At 46.0% G+C, this 18,192-nt stretch overlaps 1 long non-coding RNA gene across 1 annotated transcript; it reads right to left on the bottom strand.

Moving 5' to 3' along the window:
* Nucleotides 1-996: 996 nt before the first annotated feature.
* Nucleotides 997-8,110, bottom strand: LOC123612249 (uncharacterized). Its single transcript, XR_006719451.2, has 2 exons — nucleotides 6,903-8,110; nucleotides 997-6,215 (listed from the first exon to the last, which is right to left on the bottom strand). It is a non-coding gene; the product is annotated as an uncharacterized LOC123612249 (long non-coding RNA).
* Nucleotides 8,111-18,192: the final 10,082 nt, after the last annotated feature.

Genomic DNA, 18,192 nt, shown 5'->3' on the forward strand with positions numbered 1-18,192 from the left:
CAGAAGCAGCATCTTCTTCCACTATCAGGGCTGGAAGGGAGGCTGTGCCCCAAGTACCCGCATCCACTCCGTCTCTGTGGCAAGGCACCAGCATTTAGGGATGTCATCTCTCATCCTCACATTGCAGACAAGGAGGGGGCGGTTGGATGTCACCGGAGGAGACAGAAGATGGATAGCCTCGGAGGTTCCTCTGTCCTATTGACGCAGACACACCCGTCTCCCTGTCTCACTGTCTGCATCACCTTCAATTTGGCCAGATGGACATCATGGGGGAAATTTTGTCTGGACCAGGAGTCTTAAAACACTAACAAAAAGAACTGGCTCTTGGGAGAAATGAGGACGGGGCCATTAGAAGTTGGGAGCCAGGGCCATTAGGAAGCAGTTGTCTATGCACAGGGGGATTTCTGCTCGATCAAGGGAAATGTGAACACAGGTTAGTGCTGTGATTACAGCATCCTGGAGGGGCCCTGAGAGGCCAGGAATGGATTGATTCACTCAGGCAAAGGTTAGGGGAAAGGGTGAAGGTCACCTCTTCAGATTCTGGGGAAGGTACCCATGCGGTCAGAAGCGTTCTCCTCCACTGTGCAGACGGGAAGGGTCCTTCTGGAGTGTGATACTGGGGAGTGGCACCTATGAATCGTATCCTCAGACCTCGGGCGAACTGAACCCTCAAGACTGGGACAAATTAAAAACAAGCCCCAAAGGGAAATCTTTAGCGGTATTAGGAAAGGCTTTGCTACACCCTGTGTGGCAAGATGGCCAGCCTTCACTCCTTCTGCTTCTGGGGGTCCATTTGGCAACATCCATCAAAAGCCTTAGAAACCAGACTCAAAACACACAAATTTATTCTAAAAAAAAATATTTAGATATCCACACAACGATTTATAGTTAAGAAAGTATCAGTGTGATGTCTGTCCTGGGGAAAAATGGGAAATAATTTAAAGGACCAACGACGGAGGAAATAGCTAAATCAATTGCAGTGCATTCGTACAGTGACACTTAGCAAACCTTCAAATGTGAAGTCACATTAATGACATGGGAGAGTGATGGTGGCATGTTAAGTGGGAAAAAAAAAAAAAAACAGGTTACACTAAGAAAGCAAATAGGTGATCACAATTCAGTAGAGAAAAAGGTTCAAAAGAAAACAGGCCGAACTGGTAACAGTGGTGATCTCTATGTAGAAGGATTATGGGTGATATTTTATATTCTTTTCCCAGTGTCCAAGGTTTTCCAAAGTATCTGAGCATTAATATGTATTACTGCGTATGAATTTGCGTCTCTAGTATGTAGATTACCCTCCCGTTCTTATCTTTCTTACCCTGTTTTTTTCTTCTCCACGCCAGGGTTCACTGTCTGACATCCTACATGTCTAGTTGCTTATTGTGCTGTGTGTCACTGTTGCTCTGTCCTCTAGAATATAAGCTTTCCAAGGGCAAGGACTTTGTCTTGTTCAGAAACCTAAATCCCTCCCCTGCCTGGCACATAGCCTTAGATAGGATTCAATCAATAGTCACAGAAGAAATTGAAATGCTCCTTTTATAATCATAAAAATTGAATATTATTAACATATAAAGAAAAGTTGTCATCGTAGAGAAGGTTTTGCTCCCCTCACCCCATTTTCACGACCACGACAAAATCAAGCCAGGGTACAGGATGTATTAAGTTTCTCCTCTGTCATGGCAGTGATCACGGGAAGTCACCGGTTGAGTCCCAAATGGGGAAGGGGAGTGAGAGGCAATAGAAAGTTTATTTTGATGACCCTAGAGTAGATACTTTGAACCATGGGACTCTGTTAAGAAAAGACTTAGGCCTCAGGGTTGAAATTCCCTGAGTCAGGCTGGTATGCACTAAAGGCAGGCATTGGCTATGTGAATTTGGTCATTCCATTCATAGTGTCCAACTTTCCCCCTGGATAACTGTTGCTTTGATCACAGTAAATAATGATACACTTCACCTGAAGAAAGAAATTTAGAAGGCACGTGGCCTCCTGAGAGGGTCTAAATAAATAAATGTTGATTTAGAATCCGGGTTCCGTCACTTCTTAGCTGTATGACCTCACTCAGGATACTGAAAGCTTCCTAATCTTTAGTTCCTGTACCTGCAAAACAATACTCACACGGTTATTTTATGTATGAAATGAGATTGTAGCTAAAAGGTCTCACATAGTGCTAAGCATACGGCTTTCCCCAAATTCACACCATCCACCATCACGAAAGTCTGGCTTTCTAAGAATGAACTCGGTAATACCTACGTATAACAAATACCAGTTTCCACATTTGTGAAAATCAGGGCAGAGAATCCTCTCCTTTGAGCTGTGAATTCCTCTGTCCCACTGTGGTCCAGAGGCCACTGACATCCCAGCTCCCTGAAGAGTTTGTTAAAATAGGGCACAGGTTGACCATCCAGATTCCCTGGCCTCAGTGGACCTCTGAGTCATAACGTCCAAGAATGGATCTGAGCGTCTCCAGTCTTAAAGGTCACCCAGTGACTCTTGTGCACATTCAAATGTGAGATCATTGCAACCCATGTTCCTAAGTACGAGTTGAAAGACCTGTAGGCTTTTTTTAAGTCAAGGCACAAAATTTGCTTCCTTTTTCCTCTTCCAATCTAGAATTTTCCTTCTCATGAGGGTAAGGTCTCCGAGTGTGGCCTTGTGAAGAACACAGACATTTGCCATGTAGTGTCTAAGCTCCCTGCAGATCCTGCTCAGGAACAGAGCCTTGACATGCCAAGGCTGTGTCTCGCAGGGCTGTGGTTAACCACACAACAGTCCCGAATGCCCGCGTCTTGATGTGGATTTGTATGGTCTCTGTCTGCCTTTTTAATGTGCGCAAATGATTGAATGGAAATCTAAATCAAAGAAAGAACAGATGTAGCCCTGTTTTCACACCTCCCCACAAATTAATCTTTCCTCCCTTTCTCCATATTTCTCCCTTCCGGTCCTTGAATATTTAAGTTCCACAAATTCATAATCATGACATTGATAGGTCTCCAAGATAACGTTTCTTTTAATTTCACAATCAATATCTTCCCCACTTTCCCTTTGCCGCCGTTCCTCCCGCACAATAGAATTTCTTTCTTTGTATTAATTAATTCTTAACCTCTGTGTGAGGCTTTGCCTCTCTCAAAGCATTTTCATGCCCATTTTCTGATGAACAGAAGCAGATCCATTTGTTTGGATGATAACTTTGTTCTGGCTTATGAAAAGTATCTCCGTGAAGATTGATCCAGCAAAATGCTTAGAAGCTTGGGCTCGATAACTGAAGAGACCCAAGTTCAGTTCACAGTGAATTGAGACAAGGAGCGTAGCCTCCCCCAGCTGGTTTCTCTCATCTTTACAGTGTAGATAATCAGCACCCAGTGCGTAGAGTCGCCATGAGGAAGAAACGGGAGAGTCACTTACAGAATGCTCAGCACGGTGCCGGTACACAGTATGAGTTCCATTCACGTCTGTTATTCCTGTCACTATCCTTGTTATTAAATGTATTAGATAAAGGCTTTTAATGACTGTAGGACATGAGAGGAAGCCAAGTCGACTGGCCTGAACGGACCCCTGAATCTGATTCAGTCCAGCCCTCAGCTTTCAACCCAGAGTAGCAAAGAAAGAACCCCATCTTGTGTTATGCTCTGCCCTGGGTATTTGTCTTATAGAAAGATTGTGATCCCACGTTATGGGGAATCTTCACCTGAGACAGAAAGATAATTTTTGAGGTCTCCTCTACCTGCTACCCTCGCCAGAAGCAGACACCTGACATATCTGGTTCAACTGAAATCCAAACTTTCAGAAATGTTTAGGAACCCAGTTATATTCATCCTCAGATGGGATCTTCGTAGACTGGGGTGGAGATGGGGGGTTCTCACTGCCAGATGTCTCGTGGGAAAGCATGTTCTTGCAGGTCTCAGCAGACTCCATTGGTTCCAGGAGTTCAGGCTCAGGTAAGCTTTGGACAAACACCTGAGGCTCCAAGAGGCTTAATTGAAATGAGCCTGAACTTAAATGTTTTACAAGATACGCCCAGTGCTAATTTTCTTGGCCAAGTTTTAGTCGGCCCTGTTGTGACTCTGCTCCTGTTAGCGCCTGAAAAACTCAGGGCTTCACCATCGGGTGTCTGTGTGGTTTGACTTGACCACACCTCCGAGAGCCACAGACCGTGCTTGTGAGTGCACACAGCCTGATCACACCGGGTTCCACAGTCGTGTCAGCCTGGGAGCTGTTTCTCCCTTGGTACAGCTTGTCTTGAAGGAAAGCCAGGCCTCACCTTCCCCTTAGCGAAGGCCTCCAGGCTGGGACCAGATTCTCTGTCAAACATGACAGGTCTAAGGAACAAGGGAACACCTAATCCAAGAATCTTGCCAAGGTCCCGTGTGAATCGGGAGTGAAACAGAGCCTGTCTTGTGAAAGGAGACACAAAATGCCCCAGCTGGACAGAGCGCATGGGACCATCTGAGAAATGAGCCAATTAATCTCCCACGATTTGCCATCTTCTTTGATTTTGACAGGCTTCTCCACACCCAAGTTCAGAAGCATCTTGGAACCTTTTCCTGAGCTAACCCCAACCTCCAGACTGTCAGTCCCTCTGGGTCTTGTTTATTTTTTGTTCGTATGGAGAATCATTACATGCATACGCCACAAACACTGTGAGAAAACTGCATACCCTGAAAGTTTGAGTGGCATGATATCTGGGCGTCCATGTAATTTTCGGAACGTTCTTGGGGCCAGCAGGAAATGAACTGGCCCAAGTCAGACCACAGCACACTGAAATTCCAGTCCCACATTCATGTTACCCTTCAGAATGTTCTGGATCAGCCACCTTCCGGTCAAAGTCAGGGGCTCAAGGGCAAGAATTCAATATGGGACGTCGTATGACACGGCATAAGCCAAAGCTGTGTGACAGCAGCTGGGACGGCAGCGGCTTCCCCCATGGATCTGGAACCGGGGAAGAGAGGCAGGCGTTGCCGGAGACGCGGAGCCCCGCACAGAGAGGGGAAGAAACACCCTGGCTACTCTTTCCCTCCTGCCTTCCAGACTCCACCCAGTGCCTCCCACGACCAAAACCAGCAGGAAGCCAGTGTCCCAAGGGAATCTGGGAAATAAGGTTTTCAGGGGCCAGTGTCCCCAGGGAGTGGATCTCATAGACAATTAGGATATAAGCAGTCCACACACATGGCTGGGCTCAGTCTATGTCATTTTTATCCTTGTCACAGAGGAGCAAGCAGAAAAACCTGAAAGCCACAGTGTCAACACGTACATTTTCAGACATTTCTGTGTGTCATCTCTGTGCTCCCAGTTCCTCACGTTATTCTGCGTCCTTCGCTTTCATCACTGCCAGTATCTGCATGTACTGCAGTCTCTGTGCAAATTTTTGATTCAAAAAAGAAGGCAGGCCAACCCTCTCAAGAGAACATTTTTCACTAAAAAGAAGAGTGGCAGGAACAGAGGCGGCGAGCAAGACTTCCTCACCGGACTGGTGTCAGGCTCCACGAGCGGCGAGATTGGAAGATGCCGTGTGAGTGTCAGGCCGAAACCAACACGTGTGCCGTCGGTTCTTCGTGCTGTGTGCGCCAGTAAAACCATCCAGCATCTCTTTTCTTCAGGGTGATGTTGACACATGTCAAATACATTAACATTCCTACTGGGATGACTCATTTGGAGGGAACAGGCAGCTCAGAAAGATGACAGAGGGGAGGGAGAGAAGCCTTTTACAGCCGTTCAAGATATGAGGACCAGAGCGTCTTTGGGGGTTTTGTGTTTTGAAAGAGAGCAGTTGCGGTCTTACTGCCATTGTGTTGTTATTTGACTACATCACCATGGTTGTCATTTGTAAGCTGCGTTAGCTTCACCAGCTTCGAAGCCTGAAGGAGGCCCCCACACTGCTGAGTGGACACGGTTGAGCCTCTTCTGCTGCCGCACCAGCTCGGCCACCCTGGCCAGGTCTCTTCTGCAGTGTGTCAGGATGGGTGGTACCCAAGCCTTCAGCATCTGTCTTGGCCCCTGTCTCCACCTCCCTTCTCTCCTGTTCCCCAAGGCCTCTGTCCAGCCTCATCAGGCAGATGCTGATGGGACGCACAAGGCTGGCCTCTGAGGTCAGTCTCAGGGATGCTGCTCTCTCTTGTCTTCCAAGTCCCCTCCTCACACAGTGAGAACCTTGTCACCATCATTACTGTTGCTGCTGTTGCTTTGTTTTGCTCTGAGGAAGAGCTGGCTGCGGTTTTGTCTGTAAATGAAATGAAACAAGGATCGATCAATTGCAACTGAATGTGACTCTACTTGGAGCCCCAGGCACAGCCCTGCTTCATGAGGCCTCCACAGGAATGCCTTGCCTTGTGCATCCTAAACCCCTCTCTGCTGGGAGAGCCGCTTCTCCCCGCAGGGAAGGACCTCAGGCATGGCTCAGTCCCAGTGTCTATGCCTGATTGCCTCGGAACCCCCAGGAGAGAAACTGCCTTCCGTGGACTCGGGTTGAAGAACACCCTTCCATCTCTGTCCTGGTGTTGACCTCATCGCAGGATGGCGGCCAGTGGGGATCTCCATTCTCTTCAAAAGCACACATCTCCACCCCCATCCTTCTAACCCACCCCCGTCACATAACCCCAGACAGGTGCTCAGAATGCGGTTGTCCGACACCCAGACAATTCCCCAAGCCCAAGCCGTTGAGCAGTCATAACTGTTCTCATAAGCTATGGACAGAATGGTTTAGGGTGGGCTTTGCCCACGTTCAGTTTTCACCGTGGCTCCCTCAAGATGAGACAAACATGCACTCAGCCATCTTCTGTTTCACACCCTTTAACAGAAACACACTTATCTTAACAAGAACAAGCCACCATTCAGTTTCAGCAACTGTCCCCTTCTTAGGAACCACTGTAGCCCCCACATTGAGATCTGTAAGTGCCTTATAACTTACCTTTGAAGTCAAGCCATCCCAAGGAAGTCTTGCAAATTTTGTTTTGATGTCGTCAATTGTCTTTACATGATGCAATTAACAGTTTAAATAGACACTTTTTTCCCCCAATTTTTTAATGGATGTGTGATAGAAAACTAAGGGAGAGGACAGTATTGGAAACTGTAACCCCTTAGAAACTCTCCCTCCACACAGCCAAGTCTGCTGTGCTCACATCTCGTCGCCGTGGGACTGCAGAGCAGGTTTGTCTGATTGCGGAGCCTCGTCTTTCCATGGACTCACATCGCCTGCCATTCAGTTGAGTGTTGTTTGTCAACCACCCCTGAGTTCTGTGATGCATACTTCAAGGCAGAGTTTTGAATTCTACCATCATTAGTCATTGAGGAAGGCAGCTAGGAACAGACAGCTTCAGACTCCCTCCCTCCCTCCTCCCTCCCTCCTTTCCTCCCTCCTTCCTTCCTCTCTCTCTCTCCCTCCTTCCTTCCTTCCTTCTTCCCTCCCTCCTTCCTTTCCTCTTTCTCTCCTTTTTTCCTTCCTCCCTCCCTCCTTCCTCCCTTCCTTCCTCCCTTCCCTCTATCCTTTTCCCTATCTCCCTTCTTTCCTTTATTCCTTTTTTCAATTTCTTTTACCAGTGTCGGTTCTATACCTGAGCATCTCAAACTCCTCTAAAAACGGCATCTACTCATCTGTTACCTGATCTGATCACCAAAACTGATCTCAGAAATGAAGATAAGAAATGAAGGCGTCTCTGATTCATTTCCTGAGCTGCTCCTCCAGCTGCTGTCAACTTTCTTTCACTTCTCCTCTGTCCTCTAGCAGCCCGAGCCCAGTTTGGGGGGAGCCTCCTGTGCATCCCCCACAACGCACCCTCTCTTTCCTGTAAACTCCGGACACCAGCAGCCACTCTGGGTAGGACGACCACTTCCCCGGCGGAGGCCTGTCGTCCCGCACATTTCAGATGTTTCCCTTTAACTCTCAAAGGTGTCCTGATCTTCTGATAAATGATACAGTGACTCTCTTCCCTAAGAGATCTTGAAACTTGGTTCCAGACCCAGCTGTATGGCTTGTGCCCAGCAGTCTCAGACCCGCCCCAGGATTTCCAGAAATCTCTGAGTTCCTGAGGTTCATTGCCTTACGCTTCTCTGGTTTCCTAGATTCTCTGGTTCTCTCTGGCATCAGCCTAGATACAGAATTCATCTTTCAGTATCAGCTCAAAAACTCCACTCCCGGGAATTATATGAGCCTTTGGGTCCACTTTATTTACATGTAGGGGATGTGCTGGGAGTGGCCACAGTGTGGTTTGAGAGCTCCCCTCCCCCCCCGCCCCCCCCTTACCAGTTCTCTTCCTCCCTTATCTCCCCTCCTCTGCTGAGGAGCCATCCACACATTCCTCTCTCTGCCCCCTGCAGAGCCCTGCTGTTCAAATCAAGGTCCCTGAAGGCCTCAGCTTGTATCCCTCCTACTAGACAGGGATGTTTTCTAAAGAAATATCTTGTTCTTCCTGAAAAAAAAAAAGTCTGGCGAATACATTTTTTTTCCCTTTGTGTAACTAAACCTAACTACCTAACTACATGTGATTGAATTCTCACTGGCACGTGGACAAGAGTAAGCTTTGGCATAAAATGTGAGAGAAAAGAGATAAAAAGCATGAAAGAAACGAAAATCAAGGGGCAGGGAGAGAAGAGGAAGGAGAGAGAAGGAGAAAGAGGGCAGGAGGGAGGGAGGGAGGGAGGGACCTCGGGACCAGACAGTTGAAGACCGGATCTTCCTGAACAGTGATTTTTAAACTGTCCTGCGAGGGGTGTTCCTGGAGGGTGTTGTCTGTGGTTTGGATTTGTGAAGCCTACCACCCCCCTCCCCAAAGCCTTGACCTGGTAAGATCCCCAAGGACCAGACTTTGAAAAGTCTTCTAGAACACGCCTAAGCTTAAGGGAAACAGTAAGATGATAGAAAACTAAACGCAGCTAAATCGGGGAGGATTCTGATTCTTTTTCTCTTCACCAATTTATTTGAACTGTATGGAGGTCATTCTCTCAGCCTTGATATCTCATTTTGCCTTGAGAATCTGAAATCATCTTAAGTGGCAAAGTACTGAACACTTTTTCCAGTCCAGCCCTAGCTCAAACAATATACACACTCGCCTTCTGTGGTACCTTTGCGGACAGATGCGAAGCCAGGTCATCCAGGAGAGTGCTGGCCAAATTCCTGGGACCTGGGGGGGCTTCTTTTAAAGAACATGTCAGAGAAGTGGTAATGAAATAAAGCCTGGCAAGTGCCTGGAACCGAGTGTTAGTATAATGAAAGGACAGTGATTTATCTGTCGGAGACTTCGAGTGGCGAGCTCCCTGGCACGTGATGTCCAGGGTACCGAGTCAGCTTCACCTGTGAGGAGGAGACCCACCCCAGGTGGTGAGGATGATACTGACAAACAGGATGATACAAACAAAGACCACTTTCCCTGTTTTAAAGCCACCATTGCTAATGGTTTATGGGATCCCTGCTCAACTGCCATTCCTTCTGCAGCCTTATTCAGGCCATCATTGTCCCTGCCCTCTCCATGCTTAATCTGTTTCTGGCCACCTCCCTCTTTTCCTTGACAAAGCTGTGCCTGACTGGAGTGGGCCCCCCGGGGAATTGGAGGGAGCTCTCCAGTCATGTTCAGGAACAGAAGATAAAGCCCTTGCTCTTAGTGCATGGGGGCTGCTACAACAGAAGTACCGATACAGGGCGGCTTAAACAGCAAATATTTATTTCTCATGGTTCTGGAGGTGGGAAGTCTGAAAATCAATGAGGCAGCAGACTTGGTGTCTGGTAAGAGCCTCTTCTTGGCTTTCATGAGGAAGGGGAAAGGGGGCTTTCTGGGGTCTCTTTTAAAAGGGCACAGACTCCTTTCATGAGGTCTCCACCCTCATGACCCAATCATCTCCTAAAGTCCCCACCTCCAAATGCCATCACATTGGGGACTGGGTTTCAAGATACTAATTTTGGGGGAGGGGAGGCACCAGCAGTCAGTCCATAGCACCTTTAAAATTCAAAGGGCTCACACATAGGCATCAGAATAGGACTGAGAAAAGAAATCCCACAGCAAAGAGCCTGTATGAAATTAGTCCAACACATACTGTACACATTTTGAAGAACCCTCTTAAGTAGACAGTTTCTCCTCTGTCATCGTGCTGTCTGATTCTGATCGTTGCCCCAATTCGATGTCTTTTTCATAAACTCTGCTTTCTTGGTTTCCCCATCTTGGTTTTCTACTTAGAGCTGGTTGCTGCCTCATACTCTTCTACATAGGTACCCAGAAAAGGGGGAAATCTGCTCCCCGTCACCCAGAGAACTACATTCTCTTTTCAGGAAAACCCGAAGACCTCCCCAGCGCTGGGAAAGTGTTCCCTTTGTGCTTTCTTCCCCAGACCTCCATCAGGGCTGCTGCAGGCCAGCCACCTTCACTTCCCAGGAAATGAAGAGCCTCACGTGACCCTCACGGGGGTCCTCAGGTGAGTCCTCAGTCTCAGTTCTCACAGGTGGGGAAGAGCTTGCTGGCTTTCACCTTTATAAGCTCATCAAGCTCGCTCTTGCTCTTTATGTTAAGAAGTGAGTGTTTTATTTGAAGCCAAGCGATGACTTGTGTGTGAGATCACCACTGGATGGACAGTTGTAGAAAGGACCCATACAAAGGTCAATTCTTTTCATATCTGCCCCTGACCTCCCGGTACCGAAAACAAGCTCAAGCAGGATCTCCTTCACGGGATCTTGCTAACTCAGAGGCCGCTGGGCCCATAATTTCATCAGCGTCCGTGCAGATATTAACTTTCAAAACCCGTAAGCAGTAGCTTATTTTGAGCCCCATAATTCATTGCGTGTACGTTAGTAATCACAGGGGAAAATGAAGATGCTTTTGGTGCGAACTGATGTGAACTTGTTATGTTCTGATTCCTGGGAGTTGTCTAAACGAAATGAGAGCAGAAAAAGGTGCATTTCAGAGACACTGTCACACGGGCTTGTCCTATAGTCGGTAGATAAATGTGACTTACCCTGCTCTCGCATTTTCAGGGTCAGATTGAGAGGACTTGAACTGTACATACATAACCTCATGGCGTGGCCCTTCCCCTTGGCAGGGAATGTGGAAAACACACAACAGCCCCCATCCTATTGTTTCACTCGTCCTCAATCTCAGCGCTTGTCTAACGTGATGTACCTGCAATTAAAGGGTGATGTCAGTTGACACGGTGCCACGGAGGCCAGTTCAACATTGTTCCTTAGAAAATGAGAGCAGGATTCAATCCGGAAAACGTTGGTAGTGGTCCAGGCACTGAGTCACTTGGCTGGGTCGGAGCGTCTAAGCTAGCTGGAACACGCAGGGAGCTCAGGTTCCCTGCAAACCAGGGAAGCAGGGAAGCAAGCAGAGGGAGAATGTACTTGTAAAATAACACACTGCTCTGGGGACCTCCTGTTTCCCTCACAACTTGGGTCTCATCTCATTCGCGGGTACGAACCCCTGGTCTTGCGGCTCACCCGCCGAGCTGGCTGGGAAAAGCAGAAACTGCACATCTCACTGATTTCAACACTCAGCACACTTCTAGGCGCTCAGGTCTTTTTTTTTTTTTTTTTTTTTCCTCTTTTGCTTCTTGCAAAAGAGCTGGAAATTGAAAGATTAAATCTAATTTAATTTACAGGCACCTCCCATTTTGATGGGAATACTTGGAATATATTATGGACTTGTTTAAAAAATAATGCCAGAAATACACCCAAGTGACTGTGGCTCGTGTTTGCACGATTGAAATTTCACACACGAATAAAAATCTCCAGCCTAGAAGAGAGACAGTGTGGCTGCCCCTCTAGAAGGGAGAACGTGGTCGTGTTTCTACATTGGTTTTCTGTGGCTGCAGTAACAACTATGATCACCAACACAGTGGCTTAGAGCAGCACAGATCTGTTGTGTTAAACAGTTCTGGACGTCAGAAGTTTGACGTGGGTCTCCCTGGGCTGAAAACAAAGCGTGAGCAGGGTTGTATTCCTTTGAAAGCTCTAGGGGAGAATCCAGTTCTTTGCCTTTTTTTTAGCTTCAAGAGGCCACTTGCGTTCTTTGGCTTGTAGCTCCTTCCTCTGTCTCCAAAGCCCGCAGTGGTGGAGGTAATCACATCACATCCCTCTGATGTTCCCACCCCTCCCGCTTTTAAAGACCTTTGTGATTGCATTGAGCCCACCCAGATAATCCAAGATAATCTCTCTATTTTAAGGTCAGCTGATTAGTAACCTTAATTCCACCTGCAAACTTAATTCGCATTTCCCGTCTAAGGTAACAGACTCACACACTCTAGGCATGAGGGCTCAATTTTGGGGCGGGGAGAGGCATTATTCTGCCTGTCACAATTTCTAATTTTTTTCTGTCAACTTTACCAAGTAAATTCCAAATGCAAATGAGTCCTTTCCCATATGTTTTTCTGCAAAAGAAAAACAACCGAAATTGATTTTATATAACAATTACATAAGTGAATGTGGAGTTATAAATTTATAGTAGAGGGAGAAAGGGTTTTTTTTTTAATGCATTTTGGTTAAGAGCCAAAGATTCTTAACTAAAAATTTGCAGAAAGTACTGCTATAAACAGATGACTATTAAACTTAAATAGTCATCAAGTTAAGTTAAATTGAATTTAACTTAAATATTTATTAGGAGTGAAAGCAAACATAAATGTTGAAAACTCAAATCCTTACTTCTCAACTGTCTTCTCATTTTCCCACAATGTATTTCTGGCTGTACGGAGGTAATTTCCTAGATTTTATTAACCGGTAACAGAAGGGGTTTATAGCTAAATCCATTCCAGAGAATAACTCATTTGTAACCCTGTGTTGTAGCTTCTAGCGCCAAAGGGGTCAAGGAAAATAAGCTTGAACTCAGGAACCCTTGTTGCCCGGGAGCTGAAATAAGTTAGATAAAGAAATGTAGGTGACCTGACCCATTCGCAATACATAGGCTTCCCTTGGTAAACTCAGTTCAAATAAATGGAATGTATACATTCAAAAAATATTTATAGGCACCCGTTTTAGGTGAGCATGGTTTTAGGCACTGAGGATGCATTCGTGACAAAGGCAAGTGGGACAACTTCCCCTGTGATGTTTACTTTCCTGCAGGGAGAGTTAAGAGAAAAATGAAGATATTTAAAATGATTTTAGGCGGTGAGTAATAGGACACACACACAAATACACAGCAATATACACGCATCACGAAACAGACGGCACAGACCGAAATATGAAGGAGAAACTCCTAAAGGACTGTTTCCATAGGTGGGGGCAGGTTCGAGGTGAACCGAGGACCTTGGCAGGGAGGGCAGAGGGGAAATCAGTACTCCACCTCACACTCCTCCTGCCCCTCCTGCTGTGAGGACATCCGGGGACTAACTCCAGCTTGTCGCCTGAGGCCCTGGGAGCCCGCTGTAGTCCACAAAGATCGGCCAGCCTCCGTGAGCACAGGAGAGGGTGGAGAAGGGCGGACTGGACCCGGAGGGGCAAGCTCAAACCTTCAGCACCTGCTCCTGTACAAATGCCCTGGAGTGAAAGATGGGGCTGTGACTGGCTGTGGGATGGGGCATCGGGATCTATTTTAGAACGCAGTCAAGGAAGACCTCTCTAGGGGGGACACCTGATCTGTGGCCACAAAAGTAGAAGCAGCCATCAATGCACAGAGGAGGAGCAGGCAGTTTTTGGCAGGAAAAACCGAGTGGAAGTGAAGAGGACCTGAGCGAGGAGTCAACTTGGTGTACTGGGAAAGGAAAGTCTAGTGTGGCTGTGATGGAGTCAGGGAGGAAGCAGGTGGCAGGAGATGAAGTCAGAGAGATGGATGGTGACTGCCTCATGAAAGCCTTGTCTTCAGTCAGGTTTCTCCAGAAGGAAACTCTGAGATGAGGGTTTGAGGGCAGCTATTTGGGAGGTGATTCCAGGAGGCATGGGAAGTGGGGTGAGGGAGTGAGAAGGGAAGGATTCCAGGGAAGGCGACGTCGCTGACCTGACTGCCAGTGGCAGGAGGGCTCAGTCCCCCACCTTCTCCGGGACACACAGCGTACCTCTCATGGTGCTTGCACTGGATGGGAGGAAGCGGGCTGCTTACTCATCAGCTCCTATCCAAGGTTCCTTGTGGAGGCTCCCAGGGGCGTCCGTATCTGGCTCTTCTGGAGAAGTCAGTGGTGGGAAGGCGAGAAGTTGCAAGTGAGTGCGGTGGGTGGCCCCGTGCGGATTTGCTTGGAAAGGGGCAGTGCCGGACAATAAGGCTGGGGCACTGTCAGCGTCTGCTCCCTGTCTGAAAGTCACTTAGGCTTTTCCTGAGTGTGATGGGAAGACATCACTGGTGATAAAGGATTCACGTTTTCCCTCTGACTGGGCTGAGCTGCTAGAAAATAAGGTCCTTTAAAAAAAAAAAGGTATAATTCACATACCATAATATGTACTGTTTAAAATGTGCAATTCAGTGGATTTTAGTGTATTTACAAAATTCTGCAACCATCACCACTGTCTAGTTCCAGGACATTCTCATCACCCTGAAAAGAACCCCCGTGTCAATTAGGAGCCATTCCACAAGGACTGGGTTCTTAGATGGCGTTAGAAGAGTGCTTCATGGTGGTCTCGACGTTCAAAACAGAAATGGTCAGTGCAGAGGAAAGAGCATCGGCTCACAAGTCAGCTGCCCCCACCTTTGATGACGGGGCCTCTTTCCAGCCCCAGACCCATGGGCAAGTGTCCTTGGCTGTACAACGGCGGCCACAGGATCCACCTTCTGTAGTTTTCCTGATGATCCAAGGAAGCACTCGTGAAGGGAAGAGCCCCTGGCACGGAGTCGGCCAGCAAGCACACACTTACGTACCGTACGCATCATGTGTTGTGTGTAAATGAGTGTCGGTGGAATGTTCTCTTTGGGCAGGACACACGTGAGTGCAAAGGCTGGTGTTGGGGTTGATGGGGGAGTTAGAAACAAGTGGAGCACGCGTTTGGACAGAAAGCTTTGGTGAACTGAGGCTGGACGTGGTAGTTTCTGAGAAGGGTTGATTGGAGGTGTTGTTTACAGCGTCATCTTCCAGTCGAGCTGCCAAGAAACAGACAGAAGTACAGAGACAGCGAGTGGCAGAGCAGCAGCCCAAGGTGACATGGAACTGGTACCCTTGGGGGCCATCGTGGGCTGGTGAGCAGCCAAAGAGGACCCGGCCTCCTCGCAGGCCAGGCAAGCTCAGGCAGAGAGCACTGGCCTGGCTGCTGGGGGAAGGGACAGGTATTAGGAGGAGGAACGAGGTCATGCAGGGAGCCCACGTGAGGCAGGCTCTGACCCAGCGGGAGCTAGACTCTGCCCCTGGGCCGACACCTAGCTTGTATAAACCTGCCCGTCTCCCCCTCTGTGGGTCTCAATAACAGGCTTCGCCAAGAGTGATGTTACAGATCAGCTGCCAGTAAGGAAAAGGAATAACCCAGAACCAAGTGGCAGAGAGGGTTATGTCAACAGGTCACCTCCCCAAGTCAAAGTTTACTATTGTTTCACAAATCATTTTATATAATAAAGCATTTGAACCATTTTAAAGCACACAAGCCTATTTATAGTGTTGGGCAGCCATCACCACTAAGTTTAAAACATCTCCATCACCCCCAAAAAAAGCCCCTTACCTCCCAATTTTTCCCATCCCCCATCCACTGGCAACTACTGTACGCCTTCGTGTCTCCATGGGGTTGCCGATTCTGGGCATTTAATATAAGTAGATTCATACAATATCTGGCCTTTTGTGTTTGGCGTCTTTCACCTGGCATCATGCTTTAAGATGTTTCCGTGCTGTAGCCTGCACCGGTATTCCGTTCCTCTCTATGACTGAATGATATTCCGTTGTTTGTATAGGCCATGTTTTATTTATCAGTTCTTTAGTTGATGGACCTTTGGATTGTTTCTTCTTATTGGGTGTTACAAATAATGCTGCTTTGGACATTTTTCTCTAAGCATTTGTGTGGATATATGTTTTTATTTCTTTTGAGTACATACCTAGGAGTGGAACTGCTGAGTCACATGGTAAATCTACGTTTAAATGTTTAAGGAACTGCCAAAATGTTTTCCACAGTGTTTATTCCACGTTATATTCCCATCAGCAATGTTTGAGGCCTCCAATTCCTCCATACCCACACCAACTCTTGTATTTCTTATATTTTAATTATAGCCATCCTAGGAGATGTGAAGTGATACCAAATTATTGTTTTGACGTACGTCTTCCTAATGAGTAATGATGTTAAGCGTCTTTTCATGTATTTGTTGGTTATTGGTTTATCTTCTTTAGAGAAATGTCTACTCAGATCTTTTGCATATATTTCACTTGGATGATTCGTCATTTTATTGCCTTGTAAGAGTTCTTCACAGACTGTGAATTCTCGACATTTATCAGATATATGATTTTCAAATATTTTCTCTCATTCTCTGGGTGGTTGTCCTGGTCGGCTCAGGCTGCAGTAATAAAGTGCCATAGCTGGGTGGCTTATAAACAACAGAAATTTATATCTTGTAACTCCGGAGGCTGGAAGTTCTGAGATCAGGATGCCAGCATGTCTGGGCTCTGGTGAGAACCCTCTTCCAGATTGCAGGCTGCCACCTTCTAGATACAGCCTCTCGTGAGGGAGAACAGAACAGAGGAAGCAGGCTCTCTCAGGACTCTCAAAGGGCACAAATCCCATTCATGAGGCCTCACTCTTACAACCTCACCTAATCCTAATTACTTCCCAAAGTGCCCACCTCCCAATACCATCACATTAGTGAGTAGAGTTTGAACACATAAATTTTGGAAGGACACAAACCTTCGGTACATGATGCTTATCTTGTCTACTTTCTTAATGGTATCCTTTGATGCACAAATTTTTAAAGTTTGATGAAATACAGTTTATCTAGTTTTTCCTTTGTTGTTTATTCTTTAGGTGCTGTATTTAAAAACTGTAGCCTATTCCAAGGTCATAAATAATTACACCTATGTTTTCTTCTAAGCGTTTTACAGTTTTAGCTCTTACATTTAGATCTTTGCTCCACTTTGAGTTAATTTTCTGTAGATGGTATAAAGTAGGGAGTCCACTTAATTCTTTTGCATTTGGATATCCTGTTGCCCTACCAGGAAAGGACTGTTCTTTCCCACTGAATAGTCTTGGTAACCTTGTTGAAAATCAATTGACCATAGATGTATAGGTTTGTTTTTAGACTCTGAATTCTATTCCATTTATTTATATGTCTGTCTTCTTGCTAGTACCACACAGTGTGATTTTGTAGTTTTTTTAATAATTTTTCAGATCAGAAGTATGAGTTCTCCAGCTTTAGTCTTCTTTTTCAAGATTTTGACTACTCATGGTCTCTTGCATTTCCAAATGGAATTTCAGGATCAGCTTGTCCATTTCTGCTGGGGAAAAAAAGGCTGTTGTAATTTTGATACAGGTGTATTAAATCTGTAGATTAATTTGGTGATTATTGCCATCTTAACAGTACTAAGTCTTCCTATCCATGATCATGGCATGTCTTTTCATTTATTTAGGTTTTCTTTCATTTCTCTCAACAATGTTTTATAGTTTTCTCTGTACAAAGCTTGTAATTTCTTGGTTATATCTGTTCCTCTGTATTCTTTTTTATCCTATGGTAAATGGAATTATTTTCTTAATTTCAGTTTTGATTTTCCATTGCTAGTGTATAGGAAAGCAGCTGAGTTTTGTATATTGGTCTTACATCTGCAACTTTGCTGAACTTGTTAGCGTTAATAGTATTTTGGGATGTTCTTCAAGATTTTCTCTATATATGTCATCTGTAAATAGAGATAGTTTTACTCCTTTGTTTCAATCTGGATGCCCTTTATTTATGTATTTGTTTGTTTGTCTATTTCTTCTTTTCTCTTCTTTATTTTTCTTATCTAATTGCTCTGGCTAGAACTTCCAGTACAATACGGAATAGAAGTGGTGAGAATAGACATGTTTTCCTTGCTCCTGATCTTAGAAAGAAAGTGTCCAGTCTTTCACCATGAAGTATGTTGTTAGCTGTGGGGTTTTTTGTACTCTTTATCAGGTTAAGGAAGTTCATTTCTATTCCTAGTTTGTTGGGTGTTTTTATCATGAAAGATATGGATTTTATCTTCCCTTTCCACATCTATTAAAGTGATCATGTGGCTTTCATCCCTTTATTCTATCAAGATGGTATATTACACTGATTTACTTTGACCAGCCTTGCATTCCTAGGATAAATACCACTTGATCTTGATGTGTAATCCTTTAATTATGCTGCTGGATTCAGTTTGTTAGTGTTTTGTTGAGA

Source organism: Camelus bactrianus, chromosome 9, assembly GCF_048773025.1.
Source record: "Camelus bactrianus isolate YW-2024 breed Bactrian camel chromosome 9, ASM4877302v1, whole genome shotgun sequence".
NCBI classification, from domain to species: Eukaryota; Metazoa; Chordata; class Mammalia; order Artiodactyla; family Camelidae; genus Camelus; species Camelus bactrianus.